Raw genomic sequence first — 10583 nt, 5'->3', positions numbered from 1 at the left:
ATGGGATATTAGAGAAAGAGGCAAGAGTAGATTTGTGCTTTTTGATCAGAATGAAGGCCTTGTAAAGTAGGAATTTGTCAGGAACATGAGATCTACTATATTTCAGTAGTATAGTGGGCACTATGGCCCGTCAAAACAAACCCCCACCACCGACCCGTCTGGCGCCGTGTCTTATCTTATCTTTCCCCCACCACCGGCGTCTGGTTTTTCCGAGTGTGGGTGTAGGGGGAGAGGGTGTTGGGGAAAAAAAAATGTTGACTGGCCCCGAAAGGTGGGGATGAGAATTTTTTTATTTTTTTTTATTTTTCTGATTTCCTCTGGATTTGAACCTGGGGCCTTCGTGTTTACGAGCAGGGTCCTAGATGTTGAGCTAAACGAGATCTTACTAGTCTAAGGATTAGATGAGGTATTTAAGCTAAAGTTGCGTAGGGTACGGTATGGGGGGTTCGGGTATACGTATGGCAAGGATAGCTCGTCGAATCAAATGGTCGATATTGGACGGGGTGTGGGTAAAAACAGTTCGGGTATACGTATGGCAAGGATAACTCGTCGAATCAAATGGTCGATATTAGACGGGGTGGAGTAAAAACATTTTGACCAAGAAAAGCGTCATGCGGTCGACCGGGGATCGGTGGCAGGTAGTAACTGACAATGCCGTAGGGTAATAAAAAAGAACACGCAAATATTTGTACTGGCGAGCATTCCGACTCGTGTCACGATAAAAAATAATGCATCATCGTAGATTAGAAAGAATGCTTATTGTTGAAAAGATGTCAGATAAAATTTTATTTTAAAATAACTCGCTGCTTAATGAAGGTAAACAGAAACATGGATGTTGAAGAAATTTCTGGAAAGAGGAAGTGAAAGAAAATTGAACAATGGTTTTAAAAGTACAAATATGATTTATATTTAAAATATTTTTACAGAACAAAATTTATTTATTAATACTAAAATTCATATTATATATTGTTATGATTCGCTTGTTTTTTGTGAGTAAAAATTTTACGAAATAAGTGTATGATTAAACGATCGTTATATTCACAATCTTCGGAAAAAAGAGCGAGAAACTGATTAAGATTATAGCCGCTACACATATAATATAAAAATACACAGCAGTATTGTCCGCAAGTCTTAGAAAAAATTCCTTGTAATTGTTGAATATTCCAACAATGGATGATAGAGTTTCGTCGAAGTCGGATGAGAAATTTGGATACAAGGGGGGTAATCCGTAGCTGTCGAAGTAAGTGGCTGTGCCATGTTCATCGAGATAGAAGGCGATCCAATGTTCTCCAGGTCGATCGTGATTGTCGGTATTAGCGACGATAGCCGTCGACCTCGTCCACACCCTCGGAACTCTGTCGGCTGCATAGACTCCAACATGTCTGGCATCTAGATGACGCAATGCTTGTAGAATTTCGCAAGAGTTCATTTTTTTGTCCCGAATACGAACGAGTGTACGGTATTATTTGAACAATACCAGTTTTTACCTCTTTCGACAATGCGTCTTCTTCTATCTTGAGTTGTTTTGAGAGGTTTTCAATGTCAGTTTGCGTCGAGATGGAAATTGTTTCGTTCTTGTTTCTATCCGTCAACGTCGATGACGATTCAGAAATCACAAATCTCTCTTCTTCTTTTTCAATCTGCTGTTCGTTGTTTTGATGATTTTTCTCCTCTATTTGTATTTTAGTTATATTCTCATTTACATCGCAAGAAACGGCGGCGTCGTATTTATCGTCACTATCGTCGAAGGTAATTTCCCAACTTTCGTCAGAATTACAAGTAGCTTCGGTAGAGGTCGAAACGTTCTCACAATTATTTTGCACACTTAGCCAGCATTTTAATTTATAAGCATTGTATAACGCGCAATGAAAGGTTCCAAATTTTCGAATCCCGTGATGACCGCAATATTGTACGATATCCTCCTCATCCGGTAGATTTTTAAATGCTGGTGAGGTACCCTCCAAATTATTTATACTCTGGAAGTAAATTCCTCAAGTAGTTTGCTTTTCGTTACTTTTGACGTAAACGCAGCGCGCGTGTCTTGCGATTTCGCGGAGATGCGAGGTAAAATATTTAGGATTAACTGAGCCGTCGAACCACTCGATACCGTGATAATTTCGTGAGAGCCAATTGTTTCTCGTCTTGCTTTTGCGGGTAATTTTCCAAACGCGTATGGTGGCATCATAATTCAATGCTCGACAATCGGAGCATCGATTGCGACAACGGCGACTTCCTTCGCGATAAATTTATTGGCTTCATCGCGGAAACCTTGTATGTCGACGACTATGTCCATATTGTGAGATTTTCGTTGGTGAGGTACAAGCTCTTAGCGAAACGTGCGCGTTTGTTCGTGTCTCGTACAAAACTAAATTCATTCTAGCGCGTTACATAGTTTCCACTTCGTGAATAGCGTCATCGAAATTTCCAAAGGAAGAGGAGGGGAAAATTTTCTAATCGCGTATTACATTACTGTGTATAAATACATGTTGGTGAACGAGCGTTAAAAGCTAACCGGAAAAATCGACGATAACTTGACGCGATGCGTCGATTTCTACGACATTATCGAATTCGGCGTAAACGATACAATTAATTGTTTCGGTGAGTGCCTTCTCGAATCTCACTTCTAACCGAAGACTTCCGTGTCTCACGAGATTCCAATGACCGGCGCAATTAGCGGATAGATCGGGTGTAAGATCAAAAGCGAATAACGTATATCCCTGAGAATAATCATCTCTACTTATAGAATTTCCCTCGTTCAAAAAATGGATACCCGTCCCTGAGAAGAGCGTATGATAAGCTTCGATGTAAAGCGGTTTGCGAGACGAGAAAACCGGTTGTAACGGTCTACTGGGTATTTGTGTACCGTCGACGTATAGCGAGAAGAAATTTATTCCGTAATTTTGGAAATTAAACGGATTCAATTTTCTGTCACCGTTAAACGCTTTATTATCGACGAAACCTACTATTATTCGTTTCGGTAATTGTCCCAGTATTACATTATCTAACGATTCACCCACAACCCCACTGTGAATCGTGAATGTTTTAATTTCAACTCTCGTAAGCGGATACTTGGCGGTAACTTTGCTCAGCATTCTAGCATGCGCTAGTAATACTCCGGAACTTATTTTCGCTCTTTCACCATTAGGCTTGCATCGAGTATACGAATTTTCGACGTGCAATTAGTTTCTATGAAACAAAACGTATCTTTCGAGCGCACGAGTCTCAACCGCACCTCGACGCCATTAATTAAGAATTTGTCCTGATTGAAAACGTCGCAATGGAGGTGACCTATAAGATCTAGCGCGCGCCCTCCGCGTATGTAACGAGCTCGTCTCGCTATAGCGGTATTGCCTTCCGCTCCTACTGTATCGTCCATGTAACCGGGTGTATCCGCATCCCATAAGCACGAGGTTAGATGGGAAGTTTTTGCGGGTGATGAATAATTTAACAACGCTTCGATGTACGCGCGGTACGCATAAGCGTTGTTTGGAGGCGACACGAACTTTTGATTGAAATACACGTCGAATTAATTGAAGATGGAATGAAGAAAATGATTTACGGGGCCCACGTTGACGGCGGATCCGGTGGCGAGACCGGGTAGCGGCTCGGTTTCTACACGTACCCGAAGACTTAGTAACGTGTGTGTGAGATCTAAATATTCTTCTCCGTGACCCGGGATGACGAATTCTAGCGGGGAGTCGTCCGAAAGCGAGGTCACGGGTTTGTAATAAATCCATTGCGAACTTTCGATGCTAGTTTGCGTGGGCGGTAAAGAGAAGAGGATCGAGCTCGCTCTTTAAACACTCGCTCGAGTGTGTGTGAAGAAATGACATTTTTTTCTTCACCGCCTGCTCTACCAACGTTATTGTCACGAACAAGCGTATTTAGAATAATGGCGATTATGAAAATATATCGTATACTGTACGCTTTTTACCGCTATTAGCTTTACGCCGTTTCGCGGACGACTTGAGTCTTTTACAGTCGAGCGATTTTTCCTCGTATATTTTTAGTTTTTTTGTATTTGTTCTTTTTTTCCCACGCGACTTGATTTCGATAAACTTTTTTTCTTATTTGTCTTACGACGTTTACGCGATGCGGTTACCGAGGATTTAGCGACGTGAGTCTTAAGCTGCCGAAAGGAAACTGCGCTACATGAATTTTTTCATCCGATTTATATCCCCTACCTTTCATTAGACTACTTATTTTTCCCTAGCTTTTTTCTTAAGATTGTCACGCGATTGTTCAAAACGATGCTTGACAGCTGCCTTTAACGGCATTTTATTTTCAACATCCTCGATTATATTAACCCCGGCGCGCAAAGCTTCTTTACCCACTGCCCCTAGTCCTCTAGTTAAATAAGGCAATACGCGTCTGAACATTCCTCCGAGAAAACTACCTATTCCATGACCTCGTTGATAGGGTGAACCGAAAAAAACTCGTGGAATTCCACCGCCGCGAGTTCCACCGTTTTGTAATCCGTTATAATACTCCGAATAATAATCCATATTAATGAACAAAACCTTCTTTCTTATCAAAAAAATCTTTACAGAGTATTTTTAAAAATCTAATCGATACGTTTAAAATGTAAAGTCACCGTTAACGTGCCGGATTCAAATGGTATATTTTTTCCAGTATCGTCTTTTATATCGATTTCAATCCGTCGGAAATTTGTTAGGCGCACCGGGATATAATGCGGAGGTGAGAAATATTTCACTTGATTCGTTCCATATTCGTAATCGCGCCCCACCCCTGTGACAGGCACTATTCGGAGAAGAGGAGTCTGCACATCGCCTGTTATGTAAGGTTCGCAAATATCGCAATAAACAAACAGTTTATCGGGAATACCCCGCGCCAAACTACACGCTTCGTAACTATAGAATCCTTCGCGACGTACTCCATTTTCGTCAAGAGAACCGAGTTTAAAAAAAATTGAAGTAGATTTTTTTTGGAATTAAGCTTAGATGTCGTGAGCATAGAACAATAGTGACTTCTCCCCTTAGGAGCGTTATAAATAAAATCAGCTAAACCGATCATTTGCAAAAGTCTATCGGAAAAATGCATATAATGAATCAGATTGCAACCAGCGGGACACGCGAGAGAGAAAAAAATACCGCCTGTAAATTTTCTTGCTCCAAACGAATATGGGAACCGGCTTCTTTGCACGATGAATTAATCGTGGAGACGAGCTCTTCCATATTATTATAAAACGCCATTTGATATTACGGCTTCCTTCGAAGTTAACACCTCATCTTCTTTATTTTTCTCTTTAACTTGAGGGTCGATATCGACGAAACTGAGTACATTTTCTCCGCGTCTTACATGAAAAAAGGTATTAGGGAATTGGATTTCGCTCAACGCGACTTCCCAGTCACCGTGTAAGTGCAGCGATTGAGATAATTCCGTAATGAACGATGAGGTTTTATTGTCGGGGGAATAGCGTATACTGCTATTGCTTGGAAGAACCAAAAGAAATTGATCCACCCTCATTTCGAAGAATAGTTAAATTCGAAGCGGTATCCAGGAGTTAAATTTAGAAGGATACCCTTGCCAGCTAACTAATAATTGTTATTGTTACCGCGTCCTCTGCTTTTTTATCACACGATCGACGATATAAATTCCTCGTCACGTAAGTCTTTAATAACCGGTGCTAATTCTGTTCGTAAAAATTCGTCTATCATTTCACCCGATAAATCACTTAATTCAATAACGCGGGGTTTTCTCCATTCGAGAACTCGATGAATTCGAAATATCTCCTCGCTCCACTTCGCCTCGTATCCTTTCTAGAGGGTTAGATCGTTACACGCGGTATTTAGCCTTTGTTTACGCCCACGCTTCTTTTTTTTCTTTATCGTTATCCCATCGTCGTTTCATATTTTCACACGCGGTACGAGCATTTTCTCGCGTAACGACAGCGGGTTGCATTTGATGGTGGAATGACGAGTATGGATTGTAAACGTGAACAATATCTTGTAAAACATCAAAGTAACGACGTGTATTTTTATGCGTAAAATAACGCCACATCCGCTCCTTGAGTGTTCTTAAATCGTTCCACTATAGACGCTTTAATATCAGGATTGCGCGTTACACGAAAACGGATGTCTTTTCTTTTAAGAAATTTTGTACAGGGCGGGCGATAAATTCTTTGCCTTGTCGGTCTGTAAGTATACAGGTAGTCGACCCTCGTTTCTCGAAAATATTTGTTGAAAGGCCTTTATTACGCAGGTAGCTGTTTTGTCACGTAAAGGTTCTACCAAACAAATTTACTAAGCACATCGATAACCGTTAATAGATAAGAATAGCCGTCATTATAGCTCTTGAGTTTACGAAGATCAATTAAATCGGCTTCCCAAAAAATCATCGATATTTGTTACGTTTATAATGTAAACGAGGGAAATTTTCGTCGTACCGGCCGATGCAGCGTGTATGCATCCTGTGATTTAAGCCACTCGACCGACTTTGTTACGCGTAAAATCGGTTTTAACGGCTCGCGATAAATTGTCCACCGCAGAGTAGCCTGCATAATGTGCGAGGGGGTCGTAATACAATTTTTCGAATTCCATCAATTGAGATTTATCCAATCGAGTGAACCTCTTCTTCTCTTTGACGGGAGAAGGAAAACTACGTTATGTGGTAATGTTCTATCGTCGTCACCGTCGTCGTCACCTCCTCGTCGGCGGATATAATTGCGTATCTCCTTCGGTTTCACTCGCTTCGTCTAACCTGTGACTGTACGATTTGAACGTGTGATCGGATGGGGAGGATCCGCGAGGTAACGCGATAGTAATATAGCGAGATCGCGCGCCCTACTTTTAATAACTTTTGATTTCCTATGAGACGCGGTGACGTACTATGTCACGTAGTAATCGAGCAAACTGATTTCTTCCGGTTGCTTCTACCGTTTTTCTCTCGCGTACCGCATCGTTATAAGTTCCGCGAACCCATTCGAACCCTCTACAATGTCGCCGTCTATAGTTACGAGCCTTGTCTATTCCAGTAATCTTAGATGACGGAGTAAGGAGCAGTTGCTTCATTAGTAAGCGTGCTTTACTACGATAACTTTTCGGAACACTATTAAGTATTTTTTGTATCATTTCCGCTGATTGAGCGCGTTTTTTTCTCGAAACTACTACTACTAGCGGCGCTAATGTTACCGTCGCTGGTAATTAAAGTTTGCGTTTCCATAAGTCATCGTCTCATCGAAGTTATCATCCTCTTGCTCTTTCGTGTCTTTGTCCTGTTCTCCATCGCGTTCATCGCTGGCGTGCACGTTTTTGCGTAAACGTTTTCTCGCAGCACGAATAAATTGAAGATAACGCTGAAGTACCCCCCTTATACATTTCCATCTTTCGTCCTCGCTGACCTGAGGTGTGAGATTCAGAATACGCCACATCTCTGCATCGAGCCGTGACAAAGGAGTTCCCGGGGTCCGTACGGAATTATTAGTATCATTTTCCACATTCGATATCTCGGTAATTTATTCGATTGAATTACGGCCGCGCGTTAGAGGAAATTTCGTTGTCGCTGCAGTCTTCGAGATTTTTCCGACGAAATTAAAACCATTTTTTTGCTCTTCCATTATTGAATTGTAAATATTTTATCTTTTCACATTTGACGCAACAAATATACACAGAATAGCGTCCCTTTTTAATCTCTAATGATCCGGATAATATGAGCTCCGAGTATAGGGGCAATAAGATAGGGTAAGAATCCGCTGCGTTGCACCAATAGTTTTTTTCTTAACTTTCAAATTATCTTTTTTCGCAGCAATACGACGTAGGATTGATTTATGTCTAGCAAGGGTTTCTTTTCACTACTCGCAAGCGGTACGTTACCTTTAAGAGTATTGAAAACGCACTCTGTGAATACACTTAATGAGATTATTATCGACGGAACGTAAAAACGCTGTTCTTGATTTTTTTTCAGATAAATAAAAGTTTTCAAAAGATTCGTGTTCTTCGCCGATAAATCGTCTAGCGATTTTTACCGCGCCGTCGGATGAATTCTTCGACGACGACGATGATGCCGGTTGCGATTTTTTCTTTTTTTACCATCGCAGTGTAATTGCACGAGTGACAAGTCGTGTGTGAATACGAGTCTTTTATACGCTCCGCCTCTTTTGATCGATCTACGTGGAATGTACGCGTAATGCGCTTATCGTTGGGAAGATACACGTCCGAAATCGATATTCATCTGGAGTCGATTGTTTAAATCGAGCAATAAATACCCGTGAGGTTCGAGGTAGCGTCGTAGTACGCTTCTTCCATAAACTTAGAATCGTCCGGATATACTTGACGCGCTAAATGCCGAATTTGCGCGCGATCGCGTGGATTTTTGAAAACTACTATGTAATTCGCATTGAGAGATATGTCGCGTTGTCCGCGTCCCTGATGGAAGAGATTTGCGAAATGAGATAACACTGAGATTTTTATGATGGTTCTTTAGTAAATAGATCTACGATAACATCGCACGATGACGACTCTCTCATAAAGATCGTCGATTATCACTATTTCGGGGTGAGTGGATCGTAAGAATAATCTTCCGGGCGCGGGTAAACCCTCGTGAAATTCGATTATATTTTTCTTCGAGTTTATCGGAACGCTATTTGCATATACGTTCTTTTTCTTACGCTACTCTTTTCGTCTCTTTCATTTTCATCGCATTGCAGGCGTTGATAGGCATCTGCCACTCGGCGTAATAAAATAAAATTTTCTCGAATCGAGTATCGGACACGTCGGACAAATACGAAGAAAGTGTTTCACGAAAATCGTTTTCCACATCCCGTAGGCCCGCAGACGATCGACGTCCAAGGATGTTTCCAGCGTACATCCATTTCCCCAAATCTGAACGCGATATTTCACCGTTTACGTACAATCTCGTAAATGAAAGAAAGTCTAATCCGGCGGCGTTCTTAAAAACAAAAAATTAGCGTAAAGAGCGTCCGTGTATTTAAATTTCTTTAATATTACTCATAGTATAACTGAGTTACGACGGAAAGGAAGCTTATTCGCGCACCGGGGGCCCAACCCGCGGCGGTCGCATGCTCGGCTAGCGAAGTACGCGCCGTCAGCTGACGAGCGCCGATAGCTGATGAGCGCCTGGTTAGCTCGCAACTACCGATCAGCGGATGAGGCGCCTGGGTTAGCGCACCGTACCGATCAGCTGACGAGCGCTACGTTGCGCTGCCCCACAATCAGCTTTTAATCAAATGTTCTCGTTGGTGTGTATGTTTGTGATAGCGGACGTATGTGAGTTTGGCATGAATATATTTGAATATATAAAAATTGTACCGTAACAAGAATTTTAAAAAATTAAATATTTTGATGTTAAGTTTTCAGACAAAAAAAAAATTATATTAAAAATTTTGGGTTAAAAATGTAATATTTCACTAAAAAAAATGATTTCGCTTAAAGGTTAATATTATTATTAAAACTAGGATGGGGAAAACATTTTTTATTAAAAATATATAAATTTATTACTGAACGAATATTTTTATTAAAAATATAAATTTTGGTATTATATTTACAAAGTATTTTTTTCTTATTACTAATATCTACATTTTCAAACTTTAGTTAAACTATTCCTTATCCTTTCTAATATAAAAATCAACTTAAAATACGGGTATTTTAAAACTCCGATTTAAAATATAGTATAAAGTATAATATTTTAATATTTGATGAAATACTTTACTTTTACAATATTTACACTTTATATAATATTTGCATTTCTATGCAAGTGGCGGAAAACGCCACGCGAAATCTCCGCAAAGATAGAAGAGTGTGAAAAGGAGAGCAATGTCATTGTTCCGGTAAAAACGTAAGGAAGAGAATATCGATTTTTGATAAATCTTCGTTTAATAACACAGGCTTGCAATATTTTGTTTCGTCACGCGTTATTATATCGTGAAATGCGGTTGCCGAATGGCTTTTAAAACGAAGATTTATCGATGTCCCAAGGAATCGCCTCTTCAACCTGTTCTCCGAGCGCTTCTCTCTTCCCGTTCCTCTTCTTCTTCTTCTCTTTTCTTTACGCAACAATAATTCTTTAATACTATTAAAATTAACTCTAACGCGAGTTTTCAAATTCAAGGTTATACCCTTTACTTGCAAAACTTCGCGTGTGAGTCCTTCGGGGTGTACGGACCACATATGCGTAAATTTCGAGACACCGGACTACGAACGACTCAATGTAACTACCTTGTCCAGTAGCTAGCGAGTTCATCCGTCATGTCGCCTAAAAATTACCCGTATGCGGTTCGTATTCTTGCGGATCTCCGCGACTTACATAAATACAGGAATCCGTGGGCGTAAATAAAACGCGCTTGTCTAATTTTTCTAATAATCATACAATTTAATCGGCTTGAGCCGTCGTGTAAGCCGCATTATAAAAATAGTAAGAGGCGAAGGTACGATCGCCTTTCTCGTAGTCGAAACGAAACATATATCACCCTCATCGTTACAGGCAAATACTCGGTTATTTCATGTTGAGGGCTAGTGAGCAAACTTATTAATCGTCTGTGTTTTGACACTCACGGTTTTTCGGTAAGTTTGCACGTTGACCAAATTTTCCCCAAAAAGAATTCAAGC

This window comes from Nylanderia fulva, unplaced genomic scaffold (assembly GCF_048542155.1).
Source record: "Nylanderia fulva isolate GAGA-0341 unplaced genomic scaffold, ASM4854215v1 Scaffold457, whole genome shotgun sequence".
NCBI lineage: Eukaryota > Metazoa > Arthropoda > Insecta > Hymenoptera > Formicidae > Nylanderia > Nylanderia fulva.
This window is presented reverse-complemented; position numbering follows the sequence as displayed.